At 34.3% G+C, this 15771-nt stretch overlaps 1 protein-coding gene across 1 annotated transcript in view; it reads right to left on the bottom strand.

Annotated features, from left to right (window-relative positions):
- The window catches only part of Rim2 (replication in mitochondria 2), a 109219-nt gene that overhangs the window by 55476 nt on the left and 37972 nt on the right, over positions 1-15771 (bottom strand). The window lies entirely within an intron of this gene.

The raw sequence follows: 15771 nt of genomic DNA, 5'->3' as shown, positions 1-15771 counted from the left end.
ACAAACTTAAATATATAAATATTACTGAAGAAAAAGAGAAAATTTGAAAACCAGAAAAAAGCTTAGAGACCTAGTAGCAAATCTGAAGAAAAGGCACAATGGTGCATGTGGTGAACATATCTGCAAGGATAGAAAAATTAGAGCCCCTCCCCCTTGGTGGACTTCAAAAGTTAATGAAGCAATCCTGGAATGTAGAAACAATATCAAACAATCCTGTCAAGTCAGTATGTGTTCTTTCTTAGTGAATGCACACAGAAATATAGGAATGCTCCACGAAAGTAGCTAAATAAAGGTCATAGAAAAATAAAATATAAATATAGCAAAAGTGACATAATACTGGGGAAAAAAAGAAGAAAAAATCGAAAAAACACTTTGAAATAAAAGAAAAAGTAATATAAAAAGAATCCAACAATAAAGGCAACACAAAAACTGAAAACTAACTGAATATATTATATAAAATCACTTGCATGCACGTGATTTATAATTAAGTCTAATTATAAGCTATTGTAATTAACTATGAATTGTCACTTTTTTGGATTCCCTCTGTAAAAAACATCTGGCCATCTCTCATATGCATGTTACACATTAATTTTCTTTTAAAATTTCCACATCAACAGATGCTTAAGTTGGCATGTTTTTAATATAAAAAAAAAAATTCAAAATGTTCTAAGAAAATGCTGTTTGATGACATCATTCTAGACATATCCCCAGCTTCAACATTAGCTAGTCCAGTTGGCTGGGAAGATATGATTCTGCTCTCAAAAAACGTCAAATCCCACAATAACACAGATGTTTCACAATAAGGTCTTCAAGGTTGTAGGCAATTTTTATCATCCCACTTGAGATCACCACAGTGTTCAAAGGATGACTGAAGTGGTTTGAAAAAGTACCACCAAATGGTTTTATCCCCCACCCCCTAACATGCAATGCATCCTTCAAGAGTATCACAGCAATAAGCAGTTCCACACACTGGCCACTAGATAGAACTGTACAAATCTGACAGTAATGCATCAAGAGACTTCAAAATCAGTTGACATATGATAGTGCTGCCACTCATTCCTCAAGCAGATGGTACAGTAGTAAGCAGGAGACACTATTGGGCTCTACAATGGACAAAAGTCCATGTTTATTTTATTTTATTTTTTTGAAGAGGGGGGAGGGACATGTCTATGGCTTTCATACTCACTACACCTCCACTCTTTGATCAATTCTTCACTCCCTCCTTGACCAACTATGAAGTGCATTATAAATACATGTAGCGAAGGTATAGAAAAATCAGAACTCCCTGGTGGACTCCAAAAGAGGTAGTTGTTGGAATTTATTTATTTATTCCAGAAAAGGTAGCCCAGGAAAAGAAGAAATAATATTCTAGCAAGTAACAATGCAATTTATAAAATGTTTCCTACCAAAACCAATACTAAAGAATCATAAAAAACAACAAAAAATCCAATCAAAAAATCATAAAAGAAAACAAAACATCCATATCTGCACTGATGGCCTTAATATCATCATCATCTTCCTCACCTGTCTAAGGCTGGTTGAGGCTGCCATGAACGATAACTTTCCACTTGAAACTATTGGCAGCCAGGTTATTTAAACTTCTGTAAGAGTTCAAGCCACATATAACTTTGATGTTTTCTATCCATTTCCTTCTATGTCTTCCCAGTAGTTTCTTGCTTTCTGTTTTGGAGAATTTCAGGAAATCTGTCAGGAAAACATGTCCATGCCACTATAACTACTTTTCTTTGATTTTTGCTATTATTGAAATTTTGTAGTGTTGTAATTCTTCTCTGATCTCCTGATTGGTTTTCATTTCAGTTCACGATGTTTTATTTATTTTTCTCAAACATTTTGTTTTCAAAGCCTATCAATCTTTATTCTTCCTCCTATTTGATAACTTAAGTCTCTGCACCAAAAGAACATGGGGAACACCACTGAACTATATACAGGGTGATCAAAATTAAAGTATCCTCATTTACAGCTTTGTGGAGCACTGTTCAGTGACCCAAATGCTGGAGAACTTTGCAGGAATACATTGTGCATCATGAAGAAGTGATATGAGAAAAGGTAGTTTCAAAATTTGCCACCAGGATTTGTATATCGTGCAACTCAGGAGGTGTTCAAAAAGATGGACATAGGATTTTTCCTTTCATTTGGGTTGTTAATACCATTCACAGCGATGGAACTAACTTTGCCTCAATGTGCTTTGCTTGTGAAGCTGTACATCACTTTCTACTCAAAACACTGCATCTTTATTTTATTTTAATATGAATCTCACAAAAAAGATGTGCTGTGCATGGGCAAGCAATTAGAGAGAGAAAAGGATTCAGTTAATATGCTTCTTGAAGAGTTGAAGTTGTATGCATTAGGAAATACAGTATGGGAACAACTGTTATGAAGGATAAAGATATATGAAACAAAGAAAGATGTCAAGCTAAGCATGTATGGAATGTACAAATGAATGCGAAAAATACATATTAATCATCACCAAGTTCCTTCCTAATTAATTTTTCATAATGATTCCACCACTGTTCAGTTCCCTTCAAATCCTTTTTTTCTAACTGAACTCTCAGATACATAGGTTGAACTGGTTTGAACATTATCTTGGAAACTGTAAGTTACATATCTTAACTAATTACTCTTAAATTCTGTAAGAATTTAGTATTGCACAAGTAATTTTTTTATTATAAACAGAACTTTTACAAATGTAAAAATTAAGGAAAGCAAACTAACTCATTAAGTGGGCCATCATGTGACTGCAACATTATTGATGTGATGGTACACATGCAGAAGCAGGATGAAAGCATGCTAACATCGACTACACAAAAGAAATTGAGAAGTTGGGAGAGTTGTCAGTCATGATTCAGGCAGTCATAATCTGAAATTAACAATGAGAAGAGATGCAGGAACTCATTGATAGAAACTCGTGAGTCTGTGACAGGAGAGGTCTCTGGAGTAGATACAGAAGGATACTCATCAGCAAACCCATCAAGACAGGAGGATGTCATAAACCATAATTCAAAGCAACAATAAACAATCATAAGAACAATAGTTGTTATGGAAACTAAGAAGCTACGGAGAAGTTGTCAAAAGAAGACTGCTTTTTGAAGTAGAAGAGAGTTTCATCCATCTATCAAAATTGAAGTATTCAAAAGAACTGTTTATGTATGAGTGAATACTTCCACTAGGAAAAATTGATTTCCTCTTTCCATACACTGCTCTACACCCTGTTCCACAAATTGCAGGAAATCACTTCCTCATGGAAAACGGCCAATTCCACCATTGTTTGAACATAAAATTACGAATGTGTTTAGCCTTTTTTTTAAATTAAACAATGTTTAAAAAAGAGTTCAAACGTGCTGAAGACAACACCCAAAAAACAGGCACAATGGGGATGAACTCTGCCAATCTAGTGCAAAGCACACGATGCCAAGATTTTACAACTTCGTATGCCATTTGTCAAAGATTCATGCATTTTTATTCATGACTGAACGTTCTACACTGAACAAGCTGATTGTTGAAGTCGACAGTGATCCCAATCTGCCACAAATATCAAGAACGATGCTTTATCAGATGATGGAGGATCTTGGCTTCAGGTACATAAAACAGAAATGTGCATCAGCTTTCAAAGAATGAGAGGATGCAATTGCTTGGTGACACTGATACCTTCAAGCATGTAGGAATGTGCACCTTCCTCAGTGAGATAGCTGGCTGCAATCTTAAAGTGGAACAGAACATAGTTTGGTAAAACCTCTTAAAGTGCTTATGTATTAAAGTATAGTGACATGAGTTGCGATTTAAATGCAAAGCTGTGTTGTAAACTCTAATCTATGTGGGTTCTAGGCTGAGAAGTTAATGTATCTAAAATTGTCATTACATACAGTGAGAATATGAACATTCTTTAAAGTTAGATTTCAGCAACTTGACAGATTTAATATGCTTAAGAAATGCAAAGTTTTAATGCCAATTTAAGTTATCTATAAGAGATTGCAAATCACTGTTTGTTAATATTTTACAACCCTACTTCGTCTTTTTTTTCTTTACTTAAACTTCGTAAACTGTTGTGAATGGTCAACTGCCACCATTTATTTATTTCTAATAGATCTTATGTTCTCATGCTCTATAGTTCGATCACTTGGGTTTGGTTGATAGCAACTTTAGCTTCCCCTAATGGGTGCTAACAGAGTGCAGGAATGAGAACCTAGCTGCTGCACGCCCCTTCATATTTTACTTTATTCCCTACATAATTCACCTATCAAATTTAAGCTGCTCTCATTTGTAATGTATCCTAATTTGTTGTAAATAATGTTGTACCACTTACTTACTACTGTACCACTTGTGTTTGGATACGAAATAAATAAATGCTCTATAGTCTAACAAATTTATTTGTATTACGACTGCACCAATTAGACTATGTATTGAGTACGAAATTACAAGATTTTACACTAAAGACAAAGCAGATACTGTTAGCATTCCCAGCTTATGTTAATTGTTACCTTTAATTAGTTGTGGATTGATTATTGATCACTTAAATTTTATCTTATGCAGGCTCAAAATTTTCAAGAATGTATTGACAGAATCAGTCCAACGTGTTGTTCACAAACTATTTAATTAAATCGAAAGGGAATATTTAGAGTGTGATCCACATTAACACACACACACACACACACACACACACACACACACACACACACACACACACACACACACACACACACACACAATTGCATTACAAGTCTTTGTTAATTTCAATTCTTCCTGATTCAGACTTAGTTCTATGTTTCTTCCCTTGAAGTTGAATCACAATCTAGAATATCCTGCTGGTCATACATACACAAACTGAAAATAAAGCATACCTTGAGTAAGCTTATTAAGCAGTGTGTAGCTCTTTATTAGCGAGATGTTCTGATGACTGATATAATACTTCTCATTGAGGTGAATCCAGGTAGGAGTAAGTTGAGAAACCTAAGATCTACGACGCCTCTCTTTCGATTACTGACAAGACACCTCACGTGGCAGCAGACCCGGGTAAGAGAAAACTAAGACAAAAATCCTTCTTGACAATTTGACTTATAAAGGCCTGGACTTCCATTGTATGCATGCATGCTTCTCTCTAAACTTCCATATATAGTCATGTGTTGAAATCTGAATATGACGACGCCATACTTCGCACATATTTTGAAATTGTCACATATGGACACGAGTTAACAGCGTTACATAATGATGTTGTGCGTGACATAATTTTAACAAAGGCTCGTGGTTAAGTTATTACAAATACAAGATTATTACAGACAAAATATGACATTTCTTTTAATGCAGTCTCCCTAGAAAAACATGCAAAAGCAAACATGATAAGTTACATAGTTACATATCGCGAGAGATTTTACACTGCTATCTAATATTTGCATGCATCAGTAAGTGCTGATATTAATCATGAGTCATTCCTGAAGTCCAACAGTTACTTCACAATTTGTTACTTAATTAAGAGACACTGTCATCATATAATCATCAGACAAATCTGTGTACATGAGACATACTGAATTTGCAATCCACCTAGGTCACAACAAATGATATGGCAGACAGGATTTAATTTAAATAGCAAACAGTTAGGAGCAAGATTGACCAAAGCAAAATTTGTTTTCAACTTCAGAAACTGACAAGTGTAAAGAAATGGATACATCCAGTGTAAATTCCTCAGATTAAACTGAAAGTATAAATGATAAGTTTCTAATTTTTATGATTCAGCTAGGAAAATGATGCAAGAACTCATGTGAGTGGATACTTTAAGAAAAGGCTGAAGGTTTCTTTCATAACTCATCATTGTTGAAGAATACAAATGATTATAATTGCTTCAAGAAGTTGTGAAGTGTGTGTTTGGTAGTACTAAGCAGGTGAAGTGAGTCCAAATATATGGAAGAAACATCAGAGCATGAAAGGAAATAAGGAATCTGTTATAATGAATATTATAACAGATATATTCTATATATATATATATATATATATATATATATATATATATATTCTAGATATATATATAATATTCATTATAACAGATTATTGCTAATTTATCGAGAGTAACACCTGATGAAAAATCTTCACGTGAATGAATGATATTTAATCAATTACATTCTTCTTCTAGCTTATTCCACTCTTAAGTAGGTTTGCTTTTCTTAATGAGTCTCCTGTCTTGGACTGTAACCACATCCAAGTTCTTCATGCTCAGGTCCTCTTCCAGCAGCTCCCTCCATCTCTTGTTTGGCTACCTGCATTCCTCCTCTCCTGCACATCCATCTGCATGACCTTTCTTACCACATACTTGTTCTCCCTCCTTGTCACATGAGCAAACCATCGGCCTTGCCTCCTGTATCTTCCCTCCTAAGCTATTAACTTAGGAATGAAGATACAGGAGGCAAGAAAAAACTATCTGAAAGAAGCAGTTCATAAGAAGTATGTAAAGAACCTTGAAACAACATGTTGAAGTGGTTAGGGAAAGGAAACCAGATTAAAAGAGATCTTTCAACATATGCCTACTATGCAAGTATATGCTATCTATTGTGTGCATACACAACAAACTAACTTAATGCAATTCTATCAGATGCGCCAAACTGTGTTCACACCGAGTGTTATGTAAATTTACAAGCGCTCGTATCCAATTGGTGTAATGACTTTAAAACTCTACTGTTTATAGAATGCAAGAAATGACTGACTTAAGACCAAATTAAAACATTATATATACGAGTCTCTCTCTCTCTTCTATACACATTATATATATATACACACACACACCACACACACATATATACACATCTCATCTCATCTTCCTTTCCCTCTTTTACCTTGTGGTGTCGAGGGTTTATTAATCATCGGACCTCAAACTGTTCACAGGATAAAGTGATCAGCCCTACGCTCCAGTGTATCCTATGTCTGTAGTGTTGAGTTCTCAAAGCCCATTGTGGGATGAAAAACCCCAGGATAAACTGGGGGGGGACCCTAAGTTCTCAAAGCCCATTGTGGGATGAAAAACCCCAGGATAAACTGGGGGGAGGGGGGGGGACCCTACTGTTCATGCCCAAGACCGGCTAACTTAGCTATGGCTGAGGAAGATTCTTCAGCTCCTCATGTCACTGATGGGAATTGAACCTAGGACACTCCTTTTCCAGGCATATGGTGGTGAAGCGCACAGCCACTAGGCTAACCGCATAGACATATATATATACACACACACACACACACACACACACATACAAATAAACAAACTGAACTGGTCTAGTCCTCTTTTGCCAGTTTTAACAAATCTTTATATGAAAACATTCAACAACAAGGTCCTAGAAGAATACCTCACACCAAAATTATGAAAAAAGGTATGCTAATAATATATTCTTACTCTGGAACAATGCACTACCATCACTTCTGCTTTTTCATGAGTACCTGAATCGTCAACATCATAACATTAAATTCACCTATGAATTAAAATCTAATGGTTCACCCCCATTTCTGGACCTTCTACTAAGGTAAATTAAGTGTCAATATTTCAAAAGCCTACACATCTGACATATCTATATGCCTCTTCCCATCATTATCCTATCCTTCCCATCCATCCTCTTAGGACGGGTTGATCCCCCCCCCCCCCCCCAACGAGGGGCTTATGATGAATTGATGCTGCTGGTTCATCACTCCTCTGCTGCATCTCCCAAGGGCAGTATTCATGACTATAATCCATGTGTTCACAGGGCCAGTTTGTCTGTTCTGGGGAATGAAATCCCCCACCCCCCTAACCTCCCTATGAGACTGACCAACTCACCTTTCGTACAAAGAGACCAGATAAAGGTTCCTCACGTCACTGACAGGAATCGAACCCAGGTCTTTCTGACCAAAGGGATTTGTCTATATCAACTGAGCTACAGAGAACTCTTCCTATTATTATAGACCTCAAAAATTGGGTATTTCCACACTAGGAGCAAGAGCCTGCCGACTCATCACTGACAAGGATGAACTAATCAAAGACTTAATTAAAAAAAAAAAAAAAAAACCACCTTCCTTCAAAATGGCTATAATCACCTCATCTCCAGACTACTCAACTGACATAAGATCAGAGAAATTTCTAATTAAGAAAAAAAACGAGGATTCATCAAGCTTCCATATATTAGCTCGATTTTCATAAAATTTGTAAAAATACTGACAGAATATCAAATCAAAGTAGCATTTACTCCCTTCATCAAGATGAGATCACTACTCCGATCCACAAAAACCTCAACATAGCCCGCTTCAGTACTGGGTGCTTATCAGCTATCATGTGATTGCCAGTCATCTTACTAAGAACAGACAGAAAAAGCAATTGAGCAACATACTGAAGAACATGTTCAAGATATTAAATACCACAGGAGTGGAATCTCAGCTTTGCAAATGAAACATCAAGAGTTATGGAATCGTAACTATAACACTGCTGCTATGAAGAGAAAAATCTGGGAATCTTTAGAAACAGCATTAGATCCTAAACATCTAAATATTAACCCAAGTATCAACTTCTCTGAATACATCCTAACCTTCATTAGCCAAACATGTGTACGTGCAAACAAGCACAATGTTGTGAACAATGCAACATACAATTAGAAATATTTTGAACGTTCTTCAGTATGTCGCTCAATTGCTTTTTGAAATGTTTGTTATCTTTAGAGGATAACATTAACAAAGTCACTTTTCTTGGTTTATTTACATGTAATTAATCTCTCTACCAGACTGAGCACTATTTTCCGCAACAAATTCTTACAAAAACAATAAATGTTCATTAAAGTTCTTTATCAGGACTTTATCAATGCATATTAGTGATAAGATTCACTATGAAAAAATTCCTTTTTCGAATCGCCCATTTAATACATTCTGACTATAAAATTTTACAGGAACTTCCTAAAACAAAATTCACTGGTCTTTTCTCAAACTGCAGCCTTATTTTTGTCGTTATTTCTGTATCAAAACTTTGTCAGGTATCAATCTCCTTGGTAAGCAAGCACACTTGCTCAAATTGGTAATGGCTGATATATCACTGTTAACAAAAGGAAAACGTCTATACAGCCAATAACAGATAACTGTATGCTTATAATTGTGAAACAGAATAAAGAACCACTGAAATTTTTACACTTATCAGAATGTGATAACTACATTAAATCTACAGCATTTGATATTATTTCTTTAAAGAAATAAATTTCTAATCTAGCATGTGGTAAAGTGTTGATTTACTAAACCAATAAAAATTCTAATGTACAAAAAGAAACTAAAAAGATTAATAGTCCTTTCTTTTAGTGTTACATGGTGATCAGCATTCGTTTTTGAAATTATGGATTTTACAACCGTGTTATAACTAACTCTTTATTATCCCAACGTTTCGATCTTCATATCAAGATCATCATCTGGAGCATACATAAATATACAAGACAAGCTGAGTTACATTACAAACTGTAAGCTAGAGAAACAATGATTTAATCACATGTTATTCTACTGACCTCTAGTGAAAAAAAAAAAAAATATATATATATATATATATATTTATAAATTACATCAATATTTATTCATATTTATTTCCTATTTTTAGTATTACAATTGTTATTTTTGATTCAGGATCCTGGATTTATTACAGTCCTATTTATAGTTGTTCTTAGAGAGTAAGATTCCATGAGTCGAATATGTGCCTTCCATATCTATGGGATTTTTAGTCCTTCATTATTGTTCAGATTGGGGTGGTTGATAATGATTTCACAAGCTTCCTTACGATGCTGACGATGTTTTCACAATCTGGTCCCATGGTCGCTAGACACATTCCTTAGCCACCTAAACAAACAACACAAACACATACAGTTCACAACTGAGATTGAAAAATAGAAAACACTTCCGTTTTCTAGATCCACTTGTCACGTCTTCCTTCTGGCAATCTTTTCTTTGCGGTTCACCGAAAACCGACACATACTGGCCAATATATACACAAACTCCTACCACCACCATCCAACACAAAATCTAGGTGCCATCAATACTTTAAAAGCTTACTCAACTCATCCAAAGACCCCCTCCCCCCCACTGGCCCACCCTGGAGTATACCATATTCATTGCACCTGTAACATACCATATATAGGAGAAACAAGATGCACAATTCCTATCAGACAAAAAGAACATAAACGACACATTAAATATAATAATTATGGTGAAGCTGGCCTTTCTGATCATGTCCTGAACACCTTACATAGAAGTGACTGGACACTAGTTGTCTATATCACCAAAACATGGTATGAATGCAAATTTAAGGAAGCCTGCGAGATCATTATCAACCACCCTAATCTGAATAATAATGAAGGTATCTAAAAATCCCATACATATGGAAGGCACATATTCGACCCACAGAACCTTCCTCTCTAAGAACAACTATAAACAGGACTGTAATAAATCCAGGATCCTAAATCAAAAATAACAATTGTAATACTAAAGATAGGATATCATTGTTACTGAAACTATCTAGAAGAAAAAAATGTTTATTCATGTTATCTTAAATTAAATCTAGCTTGATGTAATTTATAATTTTTTTTTTTTTCACTAGAGGTCATGCCAGTAGAATAACATGATCAAATCATAGTTTCTCTAGCTTACGGTTTGCAATGTAATATTTTTATCTGGAGCATACACAAATATTTGCAATATTTGTGTATGCTCCAGATGATAATCTTGATATGAAGATCGAAACAGCAGGATAATAAAAAGAGTTAATTATAACACGGTTGTAAAATCCATAATTTCGAAAATGAGCAAAAAGATTAATAATTCTAAATTATGATTATTTTTACTATTTTTTTTAAATGCCATGGTGGACACAAGAAGTAAAAGAAGTAGTCCAGGAAAAGAAGCAAGCATACCAAAAGTTCCTAGCAAATAATTTGGAAAATGTCCTCAAAGAATAAACAGAAAAAAGTAAGAGAGCTATGTGTAGAAGTTTCTAAACAAAAGTCATGGGAAGACTGGCAAGAATCCAGAAAATAAATATCAGGATGTTGGCAAAGTGCTCTGGTAGCTATTGAAAAAGCTTAGAAATGAAGGAAAGAGTACTAAAAGGAATCAAAGATCATAAAGGTGACATGAAAATTGAAGATAAGGATATCCTAGACATCTAGAACCTTGAAAGACTATTAAATGAACCAAGTTGTGACAGAACCAAAGCAGAAAATATTCAAGGAGGAATGCAAACATGAGTACGTGTCAATACTTGAGATAGAAGTTGTCAAGAACTTGAAATGTAGAAAGGCAGCTGGAGTAGATGATATTTGATCAGAAATGTTCAAATATGGGGAGGAGGGGATATAAAAGTTTTGTAGTGGCTACATTCAGAGGGCCTGATCAGAAGGCCAAATTCCAGATGATTGGAGTACAGCTCTCATGGTGCCTATCTTTAAAAAAAGGGAATTAAGCCTAATGTGAGAATTACAGAGGAATTTCTCGATTAAGTATTCCAGGTAAGATTTATACAAGCATACTTAAAAAGAGGTTGTGGAAGAAAAGGTAGAAGAACAACAAGGTGGGTTCAGGGCAAATAGAGGTTGTCAAGATCAGATTTTCACTTTAAGACATATAGTTGAGAAATCGTGGGAATATGACAAGGATCTGTACTTAAGTTTTGTAGATCTGGAAAAGACATACAAGGTGTGCAGAGACAAGCTTTTCAAAACTCTAATAGTTATATGGGATAAATGGAACATTATACAGAGCAATACATAGTAGTCTGTATTTAAGTTTTCAGTCAGCAGTTAGAATTGAAGGAAATACAGGAAGACTGTTTGAAGTAAAATCAGGTGAGAGACAAGGATGCATATTATCCCCACCTTCTTCATCATCTATATTCATCACGGTATGAAAGATAGTACACTAAACTAGCAGTATACCTAGCGTAGCCAAAAAGACCGTTACAACTTGAACAGTGCATAAACCTTTAATCTATCAGTAAATCAATTACAGCTTTCAGCACATACAAACACATGTATAACATGCAAATAGCAGCAATCAAATCAAAATGTCCCCATTTTGCCTTCACACATGCTACATATTGACCATATGTCAGTATAGTCAATATGTGATAGGTGGCCTCACATCGATATCTGAGGCCACTTCATGGCAGCATTCACAACATCCAACAGAAATGTTGCCACTGCTCGCTCCAAAACCAACTTCAGGCTGGCGAAGCTGGGGTTTCATTTCATACAAGCTATTCTCTCAAGCTCCGATCAAAATTTCAAGTCCAATGGATGCAGATCAAGACTTCCAGATGGCCAATCAGATGGTGATACTCGCCTTGTGTGCTGTTGTGCAGCCCTTGTCTTGTGCATAGGATCAAACCAGATCATAAGAGAGTAAACAAACTAAAAAAAAAAGAATGCAGGAAAGCAAAGGAAGACTGGTGTGTATAGAGAAAGATAGAGGAACTGGCTAATGTACACAAAGAAAGAGACTTATACAACAAGATGCATGGGGAGCAATATCTTAAAATCACCTATCGTTAATATGGAGGAAATGTAAAAATTCGATGTAGCTTAAAAATATCAAAGCGCTTTACACTGATTTTTTTTTACATAGGTCAAGTCCCATGAGAACTGTAAATAACCTTGTTTATTTCTATGGATATTTTGCAAAATATTAATGTAGTTAACCCTGTGGGAAGTGAATGTATTTACTGTTTTAATGTCAAAAACAAAGGCAATGTTTTCCAGGGGAACTTTGTATATGTATATAGTTATGTGTAAGAGTGCAGGAAAAGTTGTTTACTAGTTTTGTATATAAGAGTTGCTTACTGCGCTAACACCTTTAAAGATAGTATCTAAGAGTGCCGCTAGGTTTAGAGAAGTTTCCGCAGCCCCAAAAGGAAAAGAAAGTATCAAAGAGGTCCGCTAGTTTTAGAGACAAGTTTCTGCACCCAGCAAAATACGATCAAATTGGAACAAGAGATAGTACAGTATTTACTCGAATATAACTCTCACTTTTTTTCCCAAAAATTAAAGTTAAAAGTCCTGGTGTGAGATGTGTGGGGATTTTCAAAAACTAAAGTTTTTAAGGAAAAAACTAAATTGACATTTACAATTAAATCCTCAGTATTCATTATAATTTATAATTGCTCATATTATTTAAAAAATGAATGAATTTATATTTTAATTATCAACATTATTTACGTGATTGGCTGCTCATCTTCATCACGCGGTATATTTGAATCTTTAGCAACAATGCTTCTGTAATTAAATTAAAACAAAGTTTCATTATTGCTTGTCCTTTTATCATTTCAGAATCATACGATCTTTGAGTTTATCATAACTGAGTTTAAAACCAGCACTGTAACTCAAACGTCTTGTAAATTACCAGCAATTTACAAGACTTCAGATACGTTATGAATTATCCTTCATGAACGACTAATGAGAAGTGAGAGTAGAGCGCGAAATGGACAATAATGGTAAGCCGGTAGAGATAGCACAGATATGAAGATATGCATATGATTAGTGTGGTATTAACAAAAGATCGCATGACTCAACAACAAAGGCAAGCTGACGATTGTTAAGTTGAAATGCTTATTTTCTTCAACCGAATTCCAAAATATCTGAAACTGTCATAACAACATTCACTATCTATTTCTTAAAGTTTTAAAGTTTTTTTGTGTGCAAGATATATGCAAAACTTTTAATTTCTTTTTCATTAAGTAAAATTAGGGGTGCGAGATATATTCGAGTAAATACAGTATTTTCACTGTAAGAAACAATAATAGAAAGCTATCTAGAAAAAAAAAATAGAGACATTTATATATGCTTTGTAGACTATAGCAATGCTTTTTTAGACTACACCAAAAGCTTTTGATTCAATCAACCATACAAAACTGATCAAGTGCATCAATAAAATCGAAATGAATGATAAAGATAAGGCTGTTAACAAATCTATACTGGGAACAAACAGCAGCAATAAGAGTTGACAATGAGATGTCTAAAGAATTTATAATACAAAGAGGGGTATGACAAGGATGTATGCTATCCCCAATACTCTTTAATTTATATACTGAATAAATATACAAGTAAGTTGAAAACATAAAAGGCGTATCAATAAGAGGAAGGAACATAAACAATTTAAGATATACTGATGATACAGTTTTGTTGGCAGAAAATAAAAAAGATCTAGAAAATATAATCAACAATGTAAGAGTTATGAGTGATGAATATGGCTTGCTTTTTAATTCCAAGAAAATGGCAATAACTAGGAAAAAGACAAAAGAGGAAAGGCAAAATCTTTCGGACATTTACTATGACATGACACAGCCTACAAAAAGCAACACCTAAAATTGATATCAAAATAAATAACACACCTATTCGGCAAGTAGACAAATTTACATATCATGGCACCTTAATAACAGAAGATGAAAGAAGCACAGGAGAAATAAAAAGAAGAATTGAAATAGCTAGAGAGAAGATAAAATTAAAGCTTTTGAGATGTGGATTTTAAGATGATGATGAGTGCTGATATCTAGGATCGAATTTTCTTCAGAAGCATGGTTTTGTTTGTAATTATGTGAATCATGACACAACTTTATATGGTTTGAAGTAAGTTTTTGAAAAGAAAGGCTCATCCCCAGTAACTCCTAATAATGGTCCACTGTGATTTAAATTTAATGAATCTTGATAGAGCACGTTACTTTTCAAGGCTTGATCTGAACTCAACATGTTTACAAATTCCTTAGAGAACAGAAAATCAAAAGTATTTTGCATTTTGATCCAGATGGCAGAAGTATCAATTATGCAGAATGCCTCAAGGTGTGAGAAATTTAGCCATGTCACTAATGAATTTGGTTTTAGTTAAATATTTAGGAAAATGAGCTTTGATATTTCAAGATGTGCGAATTTATTCTAAGGAACTTAAACATTTTAATATTCAAGTTCCTTAGAATAAATTCGCACATCTGTAGTAATTTTTTCTGTAGTAATTAAACTAACAGATTTAAATCTTTCATTGAAGTATTCTTCTTGCCAGAGATTAAGTAACTAGGTTATATCGATAAGGATGGAATAATACCAAGTCGAACAAGAGTTGATTTGGTTTTTCAATCCCAATGAACAATAAAAAACAGATCTAACAGCAAAATGCAACAACTTAAGCAAACTATTCATAGGTCTCTTATTTTCTCAATTCTCTTAGAGTATCAGCTAATTTACCTGCTAGGAACTTTCGACATGCATTCTATTTTTCCAGAATCATCTCTTTAAATTTCTTGCATTCATCTTGAAGTTTGGATTTCTCTATCCTTGAAAAACTACCATATGCTTCCCTAGATGAATTAATCAATTTTTTATTTATTTATTTTTATTTTTTTTTTAAGTTCGCCATCGAGAATCTAAGGTTTGCTTCCTGTTTTCAAAATCCTTCATTTTTTCTTCAATAATATCTATATAGTTGAGCCAACAGTTCACCTCTAAAAGCAGCTCAACTTTAATTATTTTTAAAACTTTATAATATCCCATATTTCTATTAATAAGTCAAGTGAATTTGCACAAGCAATCCATTTACCAATGAAGAAATTTGGGAAAATGGGAGCACTTGGAAAAATCATCCCCACACTCTCCTCAAACATAAAACTAATTTTGAACACATTTTGGTTTAGTTAAATGTATATCCTGGTATCAAATTTGGGTACTTGTGTATTTCATCAGCCATCCTAGATAGACGTAAATTTACTGCCAAACAATAGTAGAAGGCCAATAATAATAAATGAGATTTAAA

The sequence above is a fragment of the Typopeltis vanoorti genome, chromosome 6 (assembly GCF_054136105.1).
Source record: "Typopeltis vanoorti isolate ZY-2024b chromosome 6, IOZ_Tvanoo_1.0, whole genome shotgun sequence".
NCBI classification, from domain to species: domain Eukaryota; kingdom Metazoa; phylum Arthropoda; class Arachnida; order Uropygi; family Thelyphonidae; genus Typopeltis; species Typopeltis vanoorti.
This window is presented reverse-complemented; position numbering and strand designations above follow the sequence as displayed.